Source organism: Callithrix jacchus, chromosome 12, assembly GCF_049354715.1.
Source record: "Callithrix jacchus isolate 240 chromosome 12, calJac240_pri, whole genome shotgun sequence".
In the NCBI taxonomy this organism is placed as follows: Eukaryota; Metazoa; Chordata; class Mammalia; order Primates; family Cebidae; genus Callithrix; species Callithrix jacchus.
The window spans coordinates 112,772,362-112,791,143 of record NC_133513.1 but is presented as its reverse complement, the minus strand read 5'-3'; the positions used below and the strand labels follow the sequence as shown (position 1 = coordinate 112,791,143).

The 18,782-nt window shown below is 42.6% G+C and overlaps 1 pseudogene; it reads right to left on the bottom strand.

The window, feature by feature from the left end:
* Positions 1-379: 379 nt before the first annotated feature.
* On the bottom strand, positions 380-2,488 carry LOC128929347 (myocyte-specific enhancer factor 2D pseudogene; annotated as a pseudogene).
* Positions 2,489-18,782: the final 16,294 nt, after the last annotated feature.

Here is an 18,782-nt window from a genome sequence, read left to right as displayed (position 1 = left end):
CTCTGCCTCACTTTCCCCCTGAGACACAAACCCACCCATCAAACCCACTTTGGGGTTTCAGTCTATAGTGTGGGTTTTTGTTGTTGTTGTTGTTGTTTGGTAGTTTTATGGTTATTTCCCTCTATTTGGGTGATGGGGTAGGAGGGCTCCACATGCAGGGCTCGGCACCTGTCCTTTCCCAAAGGCCTATCGGGCCCCACACCCACTTCCTGCAGCATATGTGTAAAATGTGCAAAGTGTCCCCCCAGCCAGTGAAAATGGTGGGAGGGGGACAGAAAGAGGGGATGAGAGCATCCCCCTCTCCAAAGCGAGAATCCAGATTTTAAAAAATATAATAAAAATATAATAATAATTATTATACACAAATGTAACTGTCAACAGGACATGGAGCACAAGAAAGGAGGTGGGGGTCGAGCGGGAGGAGCCCGGGGCAGGGAAGGGCAGCGGTGAGATTGTCAACTCTTCATCAGGGAGGCTGAGAAGAAGGGAGTGGGAACCATCACTTTAATGTCCAGGTATCGAGCCGCATCCTCTTCACAGCTGATCCCTCAGCCTCAGGCTCTGCGGCTGGGCGCAGCAGGCCCAGTGTGGGCCCAAAGTCACCCCATCCATCATCCCGGTCCCCAGTCTCATGGGATCCCCCAGCCGGGCTGCTGAGACCATCGCCAGGCTCAGGGCTGGCAGCTGGGAACACAGCTGGAGGGGGAGGCGCAGGGCCACGGTCATGGCTTGGGGACACCGGTTCTGACTTGATGCTGATGTGAGGGTGGGTGGTGATTGTGAGAGCAGCACCCACGTGGGGCAGGGGGCTGCCCGGGATGAGGTTGCTGAGAGATACAGGGACAAGGTGGGACTGTGGCTGAGGTGGCTGTTGCGGCTGCTGAGGCTGCTGTGGCTGTGGCTGTGGCTGCGGCGGCTGCTGCTGTGGAGGATGTGGCTGCTGCGGCTGCTGGGGCTATTGTGGCTGCTGCCAGGCTGTGACATTGCCTAGCGACAGCCCCCCAGGCGAACTGAAGGCTGGTAAGGAGGAGAGCTCTGCACTGGTCAGCTGGTAATCTGTGTTGCAGGCAGTGGGCATGGAAGAGAAGTGGAGGCCCTGGCTGAGTAAACTCGGCGTTGCCACAGAAACCACTGGGGTGATGAGCGAACGTGTAGACTGGGAGACTGCAAGGCGCTGGGCATTTTTCAAGTGATACATTAACCCCTTTCCTGCCTGGGAAGTGATGACTCGCAGGTCGGGCTTGGCTGGGGGCTCCAATCTGGGTGCTGTGGGTGGGCGGGGGTGGAGACTTGGCAGGGATGGCCTTGTTTAGGCTGTTGCCATTGGCCACAGGGAAGAGGCCAGGGGAAGCCCGGGCAGTGAAGTAGCCATTCCCAACAGGGCTGTGGCAGGCTCCGTTAGTACTGTTCAGGTCACCCCTAAGCATGGCCCCTGCACTAGCTGGCTGCTGGGGCAGGCCAGGAGACACGCTGTTCCTCTGTAGTGCTGGCTGCTGGGGGGACAGGAGCCGCGGGTCTGTGAGGGATGACGTCACCAGGGAAGGGGTGACCAGGGAGCAGCTGGGATTGCTGAACTGCAGTGAGCTCTGATTGGACACGGGCACCGTGACAGGCGTGGCAAAGTTGGGGGCCGGGACAGCTGACCCACAGCGCCGGAAGAGCCCGTCGAGCTCCTCGCTGGCGCGCCGGTACTTGCCCTCCAGCAGGGGGCTCTGTTCCAGCGAGTCCTCCCCGTCGGGCTCCGGGCTGTCGCAGCCGTTGAAGCCCTTCTTCCTCAGGGTCTCGATGATGTCCGCGTTGGTGCGGCTCTCGTGCGGCTGCCGCGTACTTGAGCAGCACCTTGTCCACGTCGGTGCTGGCGTACTGGGACAGCTTGTTGGCGCGGTTGAAGATGATGAGTGCCATCTCGCAGTCGCACAGCACGCTCAGCTCATACGCCTTCTTCATCAGGCCGAACTTCCGCTTGGTGAAAGTCACCTGTCGGTTCCGCCCATCGGTGATTCCCTGGATTTGACTCTTTTTCCTCCCCATCTTCTCCGGGGGTCCTCAGTGCTACGGAGGGGAGGGGCTTGCTGGGTGGTGGGTCTTGGCACACCTTACACTGTGCTCATGAACGGTCTGGGAACAGTGCTCAGGTCGCGGTCTGCAGGATACCTTCTGCACAGCCTCTAGCCCGACTGGGGGAAAGGGGTTGTCACGGCAAAGAGCAGGCAGCCCTCGCCCCTGGTCCGGGATCTTCAACACCGGGAAGCCGCAGCTCCGGGCGGGGGGAATAATAATGAGGCCGGCGTCCGCGCGGGCCCTGGGCGGCGCTGGGGGGCCTGGGCCCCTGTCGTGGGCGCGGGGCCAGCAGCGGCGGCTGACAAGCTGGGAACCCGGACCTAGCGCCCCAGCCGCGTCGGCTGTTGTTGATATTTTGCTTCCTTCCTCCTTTCGGGCTCCAAAGGTAACTCCTCCAGCCCCCGGGAGTCGAGGCCGACGTAGGCACAGCTCAGCCTCCAGATTTGCCTTTTCAAAGCTGTTTTATAAAATTCATTATTTTTTCTTTTGACTCTTCTGTGTATTTTAAAATATCCTGTCTTCAAGCTGACTAAATTTTTCAGCTCCAGAATCTCCGCTTGATTTTTAAAAATTACTTCAATCTTTTTGTTAAATGTATCTAACAGGATTCTGCATTTCTTCTCTGTATTATCTTGAATCTCATTTTCTTTCTTTTTTTTTTTTTTCTTTTGAGAAGGAGTCTCACTCTGTCATCCAGGCTGGAGTGCAATGGCACAGTCTTGGCTCACTGCAACCTCGGCCTCCCAGGTTCAAGCGATTCTCCTGCCTCAGCCTCCTGAGTAGCTGGGATTACAGGTGCCCACCACCACACTCGGCTGACTTTCGTATTTTTAGTAGAGACAGGGTTTCATCATGTTTGCAGGGCTGATCTCAAACTCCTGACCTTGTGATCCACCCACCTCAACATTCCAACATGCTGGGATTACAGGCGAGAACCATAGCGCCTGGCCTGAGATTTCTTAAAACAACTATTTTGAATTCTCTATGTGAAAGGTCACATATCTCTGTAACTCTGGAGTTGGTCACTAATGCCTTATTTAGTTTGTTTTGTGAGGTCATGTTTTTCCTGGTGGTCTTGCTGCTGTGGTTATTTGTCAGTGTCTGGGCATTAAAGAGGTGTTTATTCTAATTTTTTTCAGTCTGGACTTGTTTGTATCTGTTCTTCTTGAGAAGCCTTTTTAAGTGTTCAAAGGGAATTGAGTGTTGTAATCGAAGTCTTTGGTTACTGAAGCCAAATACTCAGTAGAGGGAACCCCAAGCTCAGTAATTCTGTGACTTGTGGACCCATAAAGGTACCTCCTTAGTGGTCTTGGGTAAAATCCAAGAGAATTCCCTGGATTACCAGAGTGTCTTGTTCTCTTGCCATATTTTCTCTGTTTTTCCCAAACAGACGGAGTCTCTCTATCCATGCTGAGGTACCTGGAGTTGAGGAAGGGATGACACAAGCACTCCCATGGCTGTCACTGCTGGGATTGTGCTGGGTCCCACCTAAGGCCTCTGGTGACCATTTCCTGGCTACCACTGTTGTTTATTCAATGCCCAAAGGCTCTGTAGTCAGCCGGGAATGAATCCTGGCCAGGACTGAATTGGACTGAATTTTTCTCTTCAGTGCAGCAGTTTCTCTTCTGTCTCAGGGTGTGTCGAGAAATGCCATCCCAGAGCTAGGGCCAGGGATTGGGGATTTTATGAATCTGCTTGGTGCTTTATTTTACTGAGACTGAGCTGATACCCAAGTTACAAGACAAAGTCCTTTTTACTTTTCCCTCTCATTCCCTCAAGGAGAAGGAGTCCCTCCCTGTGGCTGCCACAGCTGGGGATATTCTGGGTTGCATGTGAAACCAGCAATGTTCTGGGTCTCATTCAAAACCCATGGTACTTACTGCCTGGCTACCACTGATGTTTCTTCAAGGCCCCAGGACTCTTTAGTTAGCAGTGGGTAAATTCTGCAAGGACTGGGTCCTTTCCTTGGGAACAGTGGGTTCCCTTCTGCCCCAGGAGTCTAGAAATTTCATCTGGAAGCTATGGCCTAGAATTGGGGCTTCAGGACACTGCTTGGTGCTTTATTTTACTGTGGCTGAGTTGGTAATCAAGTTGCAAGACAAAGTCTTCTTTACTCCTTTTTCTCCCAGAGCTGTGAACTGCACTGCCTGGAGTTGGGGGAGGAGTGATGCACTCCACTGCCTTGGCCACTCCAGCTGACGTCTCACTGGGTCACATACACCTGAAGCAAGTCCACTGGCTCTGAGCCCAGCACAGCACAGGGACTTACCCAGGAATTTCAGTCCTTGTGGCCTAGACTGTCTTTCAAGTTTATTTAGGGCCCCAGAGTACTTTATGCCATGGAGGTGGGTATATCCAGAACCTAGTGGGTCTCTCCAGGTTCTGACCCCTGGAACGGACAATTCTCCTCTGGCTAGGGCTGGTCTAAATGCTCCGTCTGTGAGTGCTGGCCAAACTGTGTCCTGTGTTGCTTTCTGCTGTGACAGCATTCCAGTGCAAAGTTCCATAATCACTTTGCCCTCCCTCTCCCAAGTACGTAGATTCTCTCTCCACATACCACTTGATGCTGCCGGTATAGGGGTATCAATGCTGCCGGTAATGGGGGTAGTGTGGTGTAGGCAATTCAAGACTGTCTTTCCTTCCCTCTTCACTGCCTCTGTCCTTGATATATTAAAACCATGCACTGTGATTGCTCACCTGATTTTTGGTTCTTATGAAGGCATTTGTGTGTGTGCATGTGTGTGTGTAGGTGTCCATTTTGGTGTTTCTGCGGGGCATGGGGTATGATCATTGAAGGGCTCTGTTTGGCAATCTTGCTCTGCTTCCTGATCCAATTTTTTTTATCAATGTTTTCTCGTTTTTCAGTGTACAGATCATCAACCTATTTGGCTGAATTTATTCCTAGATACTTTATTTTTAAATTTTTTATCTTCTGGTTTATGTTCTCTGATGGTATTTTTAGATATTTTAATATTTTGAATCTATTTAAATAAGATTGTTTTCCTAATTTTTGTTTCTCATAGTTTGTTGATAGTATTTAAAATGCAACCTATTTTTGCATGTTAATTTTGTATCCTGCAACTTTACTAAATTTATTTATTCTAACAGTTTTTTGGTGGAATCTTTAGGGTTTTCTAAATATAAAATAATGCAATCTGCAGACAGATAATTTTACTTCTTTCTTTCTGATTTGGGTGCCTTTTATTTCTTTTTATTGCCAATTGATCTGGCTAGGATTTCAGGTATTTTGATGAATAGAAGTAACGGGAATGTACATCCTTGTCTTGTTTCTAATCTTCAAGGAAAACACTTTAGAATTTCACCATTGAGTATGATGTTACCTGCATATCTGTCAAATATGGCCTTTATTTTATAAGGTACATTCATTCTATAGTTGGTTTTTTTTTTTTTGCTGCCCAGGCTGGAGTACAGTGGCATGATCTTGGCTCACTGCAGCCCCAACCTCCAAGGCAAAAGTGATCCTCCCACCTCAGCCTTCCCAGTAGCTGAGTATGTGCCACCACAGGCATGTGCCACCACACCTGGCTCAGTTTTGTAATTTTTTTAGAGATGGGGTTTCATCATGTTGTCCATGCTGGCCTTGAACTCCTGAACTCAAGTGATCCACCCATCTTGGCTTCCCAAAGTGCTAGGATTACAGGCATGAACCACTGCACCCAGCCTATACCTAATTTGTTGTGAAAAGAACAAATTAATTTTTTATGATGAAAGAGTGTTGAATTTTGTCAAATACTTTTTCTGCATCTGTTGAGATGATAGGATTTTCCCTTCATTCTGTTGTTGTGATGTATGACATTTACTGATTTGCATCTGTTGAACTATCTTGCACCCCTATGATAGGTTCCATAGATTATAGCAAACAGCATTGCATCTGGGACAGCTGGTGACTAATCTACTGTAACTACAAATTATGGCAAAGCTATAACATCTGATAAAAATCAAAAGGCAAAAAAAAAAAAAAAGTGGGGGGGACATTCTTCCTTTCATTTTAAAAAAAAAGGTAAACAGACTGCAAGTGGTTAGGCTCACCTGTTCTTGAATGCTACTGTCAGGGTAAGTCAAGAAATTCTTGCGCTCAGAAAAGGATTGTGCTGCTTAGCCAGCTGGGAGAAGGGTGGTGCTAGAGAACAGGCTAAATGAAAGATGTGAGGTATCAGGCAAGATCTCTTTACTGAAAAATAAAGCTTCCCTCAAAATTGAAGATAATGAAAGAAAGAGAGGAAGAAAGAAGGGCGGAAAAGAAAGAAGAAAAAAAGAAGTAACTCCGAAGATACCGAGTACCAGCTTGGTCGGGAGACCCCCACCCAGTAGGCGCTGAAGGTAATGAGAGGCAGACACTCAGAACAGCAGTGTGGATCTGTCCTGGAGGCCTCAGCCTGAGAGCCTCAGGGGCTGACAGCATTCCAGGCTGAAGACCCTGAGCAGATACACATCCACGTACTTAGTCTCTCTTAAACAGGTGATTCTCTTTTCTTTTTTTTGAGACGGAGTTTCGCTCTTGTTACCCAGGCTGGAGTGCAAGGATGCGATCTCAGCTCACTGCAACCTCCGCTTTCTGGGTTCAGGCAATTCTCCTGCCTCAGCCTCCTGAGTAGCTGGGATTACAGGCACGCGCCACCATGTCCAGTTAATTTTTTGTATTTTTAGTAGAGACGGGGTTTCACAATGTTGACCAGGATGGTCTCAATCTCTTGACCTCGTGATCCACCCGCCTCGGCCTCCCAAAGTGCTGGGATTACAGGTGTGAGGCACACTGCGCCCGGCCAAACAGGTGATTCTTATTAATAAACAGGTGTTCTGTATTTACTCATAACTCAAAAATATACCAAGTAGGCAGCTGTTACCCACCTAACGCTAATTGCAAACTAAAAGGTCTTCTCCACCAGGGAGCCATGGGGGCAGGGTAGCTTAATGTTTCTCATCAAGAAGACCTACTTAGTGTATAAATATAAAAAATTCTACAACAACTGCTTGTTGTAGATATTGTGAATATCTGTGTTGTAAAGCAATGACTGGATGCAAACTACTACATTTAAATAATTCCAGCTGGCTAGAGGGCTCCAGATAATTAAAAATAATGTGGTGTGTACTTTCACCACAGACACCTGAAAAACTCAAGTTTTTTACATTACCATGACGACAAGAAAAACTAGACAGGTTAATTTGGAAATGAGACTGATTACCCGTGAAACTAGATACATCAAATAGCTTACAATGTTGCTTTGTGTGTGTGTGTGTTGTTGCTGTTTGTTTATGATTGAATACCAGAAAAGCTGCTTGCTGGAACTAAATGAAACATTGTAAGTATTAATAAAAGTAATGTCCTGTGCAACTCCAGGATTCTTCACAGCTAGTAGCTTGCTCTCTGAACTCAGGTTTCAGCTGGGGTTTTTTTGTGAGCAGAGCACCGATACAGTGCTGTTGTTGGGAAGGATTTCACAGGGTGAAAAGACCTTGATTGGGGGTCAGGCACTAATTGCAGAGACTTTTGCTAAAGAAAAAGCCAGGATCTATGCTGGATTTGGCTCCAGAGGCAAAGTGGTCACGTTTCACTCCTATAGTTTTTTTCCCCACTGTTTTAGTCTGTTTTCATGCTGCTGATAAAGACATACCCAAAACTGGGAAGAAAAGAGGTTTAATTGGACTTACAGTTCCATGTGGCTGGGAAGGCCTCAGAATTACGGCAGGAGGAACAAGGCACTTCTTACGTGACTGCCATCAAGGGAAAATGAGGAAGAAGCAAAAGTGGAAACCCCTAATAAACCCATCAGGGCTCCTGAGACTTATATACCATCACGAGAATAGCCTGGGAAAGACCAGCCCCCATGATTCAATTAACTCCCCCTCAGTTCCTACCACAACACGTGGGAATTCTGGGAGTTGCAATTCAGCTTGAGATTTAGGTGGGGACACAGCCAAACCATATCACCCACTCTGAGGGTGGTTGGTAGGCAGCACCCAATGACCCACGCCACTTGAACTAGAAGTGGCCTGCTAGTCCCATAACTTGGTCTTGAAGACTTCTTGTCCCCAGTTCTCAGAAGGGGGAGGTGGGACAGCTTCATTATGCTCTTGTTGAATGCTTGTGGTATTTCCCTTTGGGTGCAGATGGCTTTACTGAGAAAAGCCCTTCTTTTTCACCCTGGACTTGGACTCTGCAGCAGTGGCAGTGGTGGTGCCATCACACTTCTGGCACCAGACCTCCTTTATCAGCCATTTTGTCACTCATTCTCCAAAACTCTGTGGTTTCCCAGAGCAGTGGGTGTGATTGGCTAAGTAGCCAGGGCCTTCTGGCAGCATGCAGACATGTTTTTGCAAAGGCTATCAGGTGATGCGATAGGATCTGCTGTGCAAGCCTGGATCTCAAGGCTCCTTTGGGCTGGCTGGCCAGGACCACAAAACCAGCTGAACTCCACCTTTCAGCACCATTTATTGCCTTTGGCAATTCCAGGTCCCCCAAATCTTAAAGTCCCCATGCTACTGGAGTCACTCTTTCCTTTCAGAACCAGTGGCCATCACCTTGATTCTTTTGCCAAAAAGAGAAACTCTTATTCTGCTAAGGCCACTGTACCCAGAACTCTTGCTTCACAAGGTGTAGCCCACCACTTCTGCCAAAGAAAAGACTCTTCTCCCCTTTCTGCATTAGCTGTAGACATATCTGTTTATATAAAAATGAGAATAGAAAGGTGCGATGAGTAGAGAGGTGAAGGGACTGTTCAAGTAGATATAGATACAGAGAGATACTTTTTATATACATTTAGAGGTAGATGGAGAGGTATATATATATGTATGTATTTTGTGTATACCTTACAATTGGCCAATATCAGATTTTTTTTCATAAACCAGAGAACTATGATCACATCACTCGTGGAAATATAGTCATGACTAGAAATACTAGACTATCTCATCTCTGATGGCATGTAAGAAATATCTGGGGACACAATTGAGAATAAAACAACTAATGGCATAGTTCCAATGCTGTCAAATAAATTTCTCTGTTTAAGGGGAATCTGTGATGCTACTATTTGTGTGTGTGTGTGTGTGTGTGTGTGTCTGTCTGTCTGTGACAAACATACAGAGATTCTCATGTCATAGTTAACGTATGAGGAATAGTTAACATCAGCACTATGAGGAAAAGTATCCTCTACTTGGAGTAATCTGGCAGTAACAAATGAGCTTGGAATTTTCTGGCACTTGTCCTCCATATACACAAACCAAAGAAATCCTTTGACATAATGCATCAGAGTCATCCCAAGATGTTCACTGCATGAACTGGGTGTTATTCCAGACTGGAACCTTTGTAGATGCAAGCTATGAACTAGAGCTAGGCATCCTGTCCTTGCTCTCATGTATATATAAGAAAGGAGACAATGCAAAGACTAATGGAATTGTAAAAAGATGGAGAAGAGGTATATTGATAATAACAAAAAATTAACATTTTGTTTTCAATGATATTTTTAATGTACCAGTGGAAATTGCCCTAGAGCTTGAAAATCCATGCTGTATCCTTGAAAATTACAAAAATAGAAAAAAGACACAAATGAAGGAAGAAAACCAAGAGGCTTAAACTTAACGTACAATTTATTTATAATAAAAAGAGAAGCTTCATGATATGCATGTTAATATTTACAAAAATGCTAACAAGGTGGGAAGATTAATGCTCATAGACTTTGTTCAATGATTTCATGGAGGGGCTATTGTAACTTTTCCTGTGATTTTCTCTCTGTTTCACTGTTCAAAGGGAAAATCACACATGAAAATAGCTCAGTATTATGGATGGATATAAGCTCATTGAGTTAATCTGTGAGAGATGGAGAGTGAAGTAACTTCCAGTCCCCATTTGGAACTCTCAGAGCTAGGATAAAAACTTGTCATGAACTCACAGGATGAGAAAATCTAGCATCCTGCCATGTTCTCCCCATTTACCTGCCTTCAGGTTTGACTTTCAAACTTGCCAAAAGGGAGAAAAGTCTGGACATGTCCCCTTTTCACCTATTCTCATCATCTTGGTTTGGTTCCAGTTTGTACATGGTACACAATTCCCAGGAAATGATGGATTCAGGGAAGTCATTTATAGCCTGGTTCCCATGCTTTCTCTAGGGGCAATATGGAGCTTGGAAACAATTATCTAGGTCATGAAGTGAGGACAGAAGTTATGTGCTATCCACAGGACTGAGTTGAAATGCTCTTTTTTGTTTTAAAGTGGCTGACACTTCTTGGCTTAGTTTTCCTCCCCAATTTATTGTGTTTCTTGTTCCCCACTCCTTTGCATTATACTAAATTTGCAACCAAGGAGAGGAGGCCTGGATTGGTGTGATAAGAATGATACCTTTCTCCTAAAGATGATGCCCTGGTGAGCTTTGCAGCATGACAAACAGTCTAAAGTTATTCCTTGTTGAGAGGGGGTTTGGGTGGTGGAGCGTCATCCTCCTATGGATTCCAGAAAAAAAACAGAGATGAACAAAGGTATAGAAAACCTATTTAACAAAATAATAGCTGAAAACTTTTTAAGTCTTGCAAGAGATATAGACATCCAGGTACATGAAGGTCAAAGATTTCCAAATAGAGTCAACCCAAAATGGTCAATTCGAAGACACATTATATTCAATCTATCAAAAGTCAAAGACAAAGAGGGAATCTAAAAACAGGAAGCGAAAAGCATAAAGTCACATGTAAGAGAATTCCCACAGATGAGAAGGGAGTTTACAATTGATATTATAGAAACAGAAGAGATCATTAAAGATTATTGTGAGCAACTATATGCCAACAAATTGGAAAACCCAATGGAAATGGAAAAATTCCTGGACACATACAACCACCAAGATTAAACCAAGAAGTAATAGAAAATATGAACAGACCAATTATGAGCCACAAAACTCAATCAGTAATAAAAAGTATCCCTTCAAAGAAAAGCCAAGAACCTGATGGCTTTATTGCTGAATTATGCCAAATATTTCAGAAAGAATTATTATCAATTCTTCTCAAACTTTTCCAGAAAATTGAAGTGGAAGCAATTTTTTTATACTCATTCTATGAGGACATTACCCTGATACCAAAACATGACAAGGTCACAATAAAAAAAGAAAACCATAGGCCAATATTTCTGATGAACAGAGATGCAAAAATCCTCAAAATAAATACTAGCAAACAGAATTCAACAACACGTTAAAAACATCATTCACCATAATCAACTGGGATTTATCCCAGGCAAATCAATCAACATGATACATAACATTTACAGAATGATGGACAAAAACAATATGACAATCTCAATAGACACAGAGAAAGCATCTGATAAAATTTAATATCCTTTCATAATAAGAATCTTCAACAAACTAGATATGAAAGAAACATACCTGAACATAATAAGGACAACATATAACAAATCCACAGCTAGCATTATGCTGAGCAGGGAAAAGCTGAAGTATTTTCCTCTAGAAACTAGAAGAAGACAAGGATGCCCACTCTCACCACTTTTATTCAATCTAGTATTGGGTGATGTTCTAGTCAGAGCAACTAGATAATAGAAATAATTAAAGATCATCCAAACTGGAAAAGAGGAAGTCAAATTTTATGTTTTTGCAGATAACATGATCTTATAAATAGGAAAACCTATATAATTTACAAAAAACTCTTAGAACTGATCAATTCAATAAAGTTGTAGGATACAAAATTAGCACACAAAACCCAGCAGCATTTCCATATGCCAACAATGAACTACTGAAAAAAGAACTCAAAAAAGCAGTCCCATTTACAATAACTACAAAATAAATAAAATACATAGTAATAAATTTAAACAAGGAGATAAAAGATCTCTATAAGTAAAACTATAAAACACTAATGAAAGAAATTGAAGAGATCACAAAAAATGGAAATATATTCAATGTTCACAGTTTGAAAAATTAATATTGTTAAAATGACCATACTAGCAAAAATGATCTATGGATTCAATGTAGTTCCTATCAAAATATGAGATAATCTTCATGGAAGTAGAAAAAAATAATCCTAAAATTTATATGGAAACATAGGAGACCTCAAATAAGCAATAAAATATGGAGCTAACAGAATAAAGCTGGAAGCATCATATTACCTGACTTCAAAATATACTACAAAGCTATAGTAACCAAACCAGTATGGTACTGGTATTAAACCAGACACATAAACAAACAGAACAGAATAGAGAACCCAAAAATGAATTCATGCATTCTCAGCCAACTGACTTTTGACAAAGATTCCAAGAACACTCAATAGGGAAACAACAGTCTCTTCAACAAATGATATTAGGAAAATGAAATGTTCACATGCAGAAGATTGAAATTAGACCCTTATTTCATGCCATATACTAAAATCAACTGAAAATGGGTTAAAGAGTAAATATAAGACCTGAAAAAATTACTAGAAGAAAACGGGGGGAAACTCCATGACATTAGTCTGGGCAATTATTTTTTGGATGTGACCCCAAAAGTAAGGGCAATAAAAGCAAAAATAGACAAATATAATTACCTTAATTTTTTTTTAAATGAAAGACAGAGAGAGAGAGAGGGAGGGAGAAAGAGAGAGAGAGAGAGAAAGAGAAAAAGAGAGAGAGAGAGAGAAAGAAGAGAGAGAGGAGAGAGAGAGACTGTTAAATTCTGGAGTGCAGTGGTATCATCTGCAGTCTGGACACTACTTGGCTCAAGATTCTTTCACCTCAGCCTCCAGAGTGCCTGGGACCACAGGCATATGCCATTGTGCCCAGATCTTTTTTTTTTTTTTTTAAGAGACAGGATTTTACCATGTTGATCAGGCTGCTCTCGAACACCCAACCTCAGGTAATCCGCCTGCCTCAGCCTCCCAAAGTGCTGGGATTACAGGCATGAGCCACCATGCCCGGCGATTACTCAAATTAAAAGCCTCTGTACAACAAAGAAAAACAAACATCAGAGTTAAAAGAACCTATAGAATTGGAGAAAATATTTGTAAGCTATACATCTGATAAAGGGTTACTATATAAGGAACTCGAGCACTCCATAACCAGAAAATAAATGGCCTGATTTAAAATGTGCAAATGATCTGAACAGACATTTATCAAAAGAAGACATACAGAGGCCAAGAGGTATATGCACAAATGCTCAACATCAGTAATTATTGAGGAAATGCAAATTAAATCTACTATATCACCTCACTCCTTTTAAAATGGCTACTATAAAAAAAGACAAAGGATAATTAGTGTTGTTGAGGATGTGGAGAAAATGAAAATATTCACAAACTATGCATCTGACAAAGGTCTAATATCTAGAGTTTTTAAAAAAATTGAGACAGAGTTTGCTCTTTTGCCCAGGCTGCTGTGCAGTGGCATGATCTCAACTTACTGCAACCTCCACCTTCCAGTTTCAAGCGATTCTCTTGCCTCAGCCTCTCAAGTAGCTGCGATTACAGGTGCCCGCCACCATGCTTGGCTAATTTTTGTATTTTTAGTAGAGACGGGGATTCACTGTGTTGGCCAGACTGGTCTCAAACTCCTGACCTAGTGATCGGCCTGCCTTGGCCTCCTCTAGGCATAAGCCACTGTGCCCGGCTTAATATCCAGAATTTATAAGGAACTTAAATTAACAGGCAAGAAACAACTCCATTTAAAAGTGGGCAAAGAACATGAGCAAACACTTTTCAAAAGAAGTGTGGCCAAAAAACATACTAGAAAATGCTCAATATCACTAATCATCAGATAAATGCAAATAAGAACCATGAGATACCATATTACACCAGTCAGAATGACTATTATGAAAAAGTAAAAACAAAAAACAAAAACCAGATGCTGGCAAGGCTGCAGAGAAAAGGGAATGCTTATACACTGTTGGTGAGAATGTAAATTAGTTCAGCCACTGTGAAAAGCAGTCTGGATATTTTTCAAAGAACTTAAAACAGAACTACCTTTTGACCCAGCAATCTCATTACTGGATATATATCCAAAAGAAAATAAATAATTCCACCAAAAAGACACATGCATGTATATATTCATTGCAACACTATTCACAATAGCAAAGACATTGTGAATCAGCCCAGGTGCCTATCAACAGTGGATTGGATAAAGAAAATGTGGTACATATACATCATGGAATACCACACAGCTATGAAAAAGAATTAAATCATGTTCTTTGCAGCAGCATGGATGGAACTGGAGGCCATTACCCTAAGAGCATTAATGTAGCAACAGAAAACCAAATACTGCATTTTCTCACCTGTAAGTGGGAGCTAAACATTAGATACTCATGGACATAAAATGGTAACAATAGACACTGGGGCTGGGGAAGTGTTGAAAAACTATTGGGTACCATGCTCACTACCTCGGTAGTGGGCTCAATAGTACTGTAAACCTCAGTATCACACAAGATACCCGTGTAACAAACCTGCATAGGAACCCCCTAAATCTAAAAGTTGAAATTATTGTTATTTTTGATATGGAGTCTTGCCCTGTCATCCAGGCTGGAGTGCAATGGCACCATCTCAGCTCACTGCAACCTCTGCCTCCCGGCTTCAAGTGAATCTCCTGCCTCAGCCTCCCAAGTAGCTGCGATTACAGGCACACACCACCACGCCCAGCTAATTTTTTGTATCTTTAGTAGAGATAGGGTTTAACCATGTTGGTCAGGCTGGTCTTGAACTCCTGACCTTGTGATCCACTGACCTCAGCCTCCCAAAGTGCTGGGATTATAGGTGTTAACCACTGTGCCTAGCAAAAGTTGAAATTATTTTTAAAAATTTCTAACTAAAAGAAATCATAATTATTTGAAGTGAAGATATCCCAAATATCCTGACTTGACCATTATATATTATATGCATGTGTCAAGATATCACATATACTCTAGAAATGTATACACTATTATGTATCAGTAACATTTTTAAGAAATAAAACATAAAAAGAAAATGGGATACATATGCACCATGAAATAACACACAGCAATAAGCAATAATGAAATTATGTCCTTTGTGGCAACATAGGTGCTACTGGAGGCCATTATCCTAGAGCAAATTAACATGGGAACAGAAAAACAAATATCGTGTGTTCTCACTTATAAGTGGAAGTTAAACACAAGCTCACTGGATATAACAAGCTCCTAACGTGTGCAAGAAAGAGACAAATAAATAGAAACAGGGACAAAAGAGATTATGTAAATGTTGTTTTAGAGAAGGGGAATTCCAAATGGTTATAAATACATGACAGCATATTCAACCTCACTAATAATCATAGAAATGCAAACTAAAATAGCAATAAGATTTTAATACTCATTCATTATATTCACAAAATGAGAAAGCAATAATACTTCAGAATTAGCAATGATGCTAGGAGTAAGTACTCAGACATTCTTGGTTGAAATATATACCATACTAGGTTTTTGAAAGCTTCTGGCAATATTTGTTAAAATGAAACTGCGTATACCTTCCAATCCAGTAGTCACGTTCCTATATTTCTCTTTGCTTGTTTATGAGACATGGTCTCACTCTGTCATGCAGGTTAGAGTGCAGTGGTGGTCACAGCTCACTGCAATCTTGAACTCCTGGGTTCAACTGATCCTTCAGCTTCCCAGGTTCAGCCTGCCAAGTAGCTAGAGCTGCAGGAATGTACTACAATGTCCAGCTAATGTTTTAATTTTTTGCAGAGACAGGGTCTCTATGTTGCTGAGGCTTGTGTCAAACTCCTGGCCTCAAACGAACCTCTCACTTCAGCCTCCCAAAATGCTGGGATTACAGATATGAACCACTGTGCCTGGCTGGAAATCTTTTTAATAAATACAAAGACACCAATAATAAGGAAAGATAGGCAGATAGATGATAGATTGGTAGATAGGTGATAGATGCTTACGTGCAGATATATAAATGTGTGTGTGTGTGTGTATATATATATAAGAGACAAAGAAGTTTTTTGTAATACTTTTCATGGTTATAAAACCTGAAAAAGTCAACTTTGATATAAATATTTAAAAGGTTTTGATAAGGTTACACCATGCAAAATTATACCGCTCTAAAAAAGAGTGGGTTAAAATTATATGCATGGAGTTGAATGAATTTTTACAATTAGTGTTAAAAAGAAAAATTTAACAAACAGAAGCAAGTTTAATATGATCCTTAGAAAATGGAAACTCCCAACACACAAGCATAAATATATGCATATACGCTGATAAATAGTCGCAGCATCATAGACAAGTGAATGTAAATTCCACATGGAAAATGTTACTTACTTAGCTGTGGGGGACACTGGAGTTAAAAAACAAAACAGGTGAAAGGAGAAGAGGAAGACAGGAGAATAACTAAAAATAACTTTAGAAAGTAATAAAGCTATTAATAAGGTAAAAATGTATTACATGATTTTCATCATACAATGTATGTTTTTGTAGATAAGTATATATAAAAATATTCCCTTGTGTGTGTATTTACATACACAGAGCACAGATTCACATATACATAGAGAAATAATAAAGACATGATCACCAAAATGTTAAAACTCATTATCGACAAAACTCAAAACCATAAATCAAATCACAAAAACTCTAAGGAAGGTAGAGTGTTTGGTGATTTTAAACTTTTTTTCTCACAATGTTAAATTTTCACAATAAATATATAAGTCCTTGTTATATGAAATCAGATGGATTCTACAACAGTTTTTAAAGTTATGCTTTTAGATGAAAATTCTGTTTTTTCCTGAAATGAATATAGTTGTGTCTCTTTACTTCCTGCCAACATTTGCCTCATATTTCTTTTTCTGTCTCTTCGTCTTTGACTCAGTTATCAATAGTAAGATTAAAAGACACACTCTTTTCCAGTAGTTTCAAATGATGCAGGAGACAGAAATAATACAAGTCAGGATGCAGTAGAGATGTTTCCCTTTAACCATTCCTTTCTCTAGTGAATGATAGAGCCACACAGTAAAGTGTTTTTTCCTTTATTGTATGTGTTAATATTTAAGGAAACAAAGGGTAGAGTATCCAGAATTCTCATTCAAAAAAGTAGTTTCAAGCACTCTCACTTTGTCAGTTTTATTAGGTTAGGCATTCCGAGAACACGAGTATGCATGTCAGTTGGATTCAGCCCGTTGACCATTGTTGCAGAATCTAGTGAACAGATTAGACTGCATCAATACATAGCACTTGAGTGTAAGCAATCCTACCTTTTCTGTGTGGTTGTGGTGGAGGGAGAAGGTGGAGGATTACAGGTTTATACTACCAAGCTTCTAGATTTTGTAGAACATAAGGTATGGCACTTTTTTTTTCTTCAGGATCCCTGTTTTTGTCTTTCTTTGCAATTTAGTTGCAAAGCAAAATGATAAATATTTTAAGATAAACCCTTACTATTCAAAACATTGTGGTCTCATGACACCAACAAGATAGCAGCATAGAAGATCCCCAGCCTTCCTTCCTGCTCGGAAATACCAATTTAAGAATCATTCATGGATATAATATCTTTATAAAACCTTTGGGGTCCAAGTAAAAGATTCCAGCTCCTTGGGGGAAACCTAAGACTGCAAAAGCCTCATTGAGAGGAAGCCCTATGCCCTTAGTAACAGGCCTGTCCATCCAAGGCTCCAGTAAAAGGCTAATCAACAGAACGCGAAGCAGCTCCACCTCCTGCAAACCAGCAGTGACCATGCACACCAGCAGACTGGGTGGTGATCCTCTCCACCCACAGACCCCCAATGCATCCTTCCCACTGAAGACCCCTTCTGCAGCACCCACCTAACCACAACCATTAGTCAAATATACCTGCAGATACTGAATGCAGGCAGACTCCACCTGCAGACCATGGCAATAGGCCTGCTCAACTGTGGACCCCAGCAGCAGGTCCTCCCATGTGTGAACACATGCAACATCGCGGATGGTGGAGAGTGGCATGCCCTCCTCACCGGTCTGCACCCGTACGCGCTTCAACGCCACGCAACGGCCTCCGTTCTTCAAGTCTCGGGCCTTGAACACCTTCCCATAGGCGCCCTCCCTGATCTCTGCCACGCATTCGTACTGCTGGTCCGCGTGGCTCAGGCCGTCCTTCTCCATGGCGCCTGGACGCCGCCTGGCGCGGCGCCGCTGGGACTGGTGGCGGGTGCGCTCAACTAGCTGGCGGCCGCTGCTCGCCTCCTCCGCGGCTCCCAGGAGCTCGGTCTTGCTTTTTCTGCCCCCCTGCCGGCTCAGGCGCTTGGGCTGTGGGACTCTCGAGGCTGCAGAGGCTGGATGGAGCGAACTCCCCGCGGGGCATGTGTTCATGCATTTGTACACACATGGATGACAGCAGCAAACCTACCCACCGATTTCAGCAGTAGGCCCACCTGGGGTCACCAACAGCTGGTTGTCTGCTGACCCCATCAGCCAACCCACCCAGAACCTCTCATCTGGCTGCTTCTACAAATGCAAATTCACCAATGAAAGGATACAAGGTTCATAAAGAATCAGGCAAACATGACACCATGAAATGAATCTAATAAAGCTCCAGTAACCAAACCAAAAGAAATGAAGATTCGCAAACTGCTCAACAGAAAATTTAAGATAATCATCTTACGGAAGCTTAACAAGATACAAGAGAACACAGAAAGACAATGAAAAAATATCAGGAAAACAATACATAAACAAAACTAGAAGTTTAACAAAGAGATAAAAACCATAAAAAAAAACCCCCACAAAAATCCTGGAACTGAAGACTACAATGACTGAATTGAAAATTGAATAGAGCACTTCAAC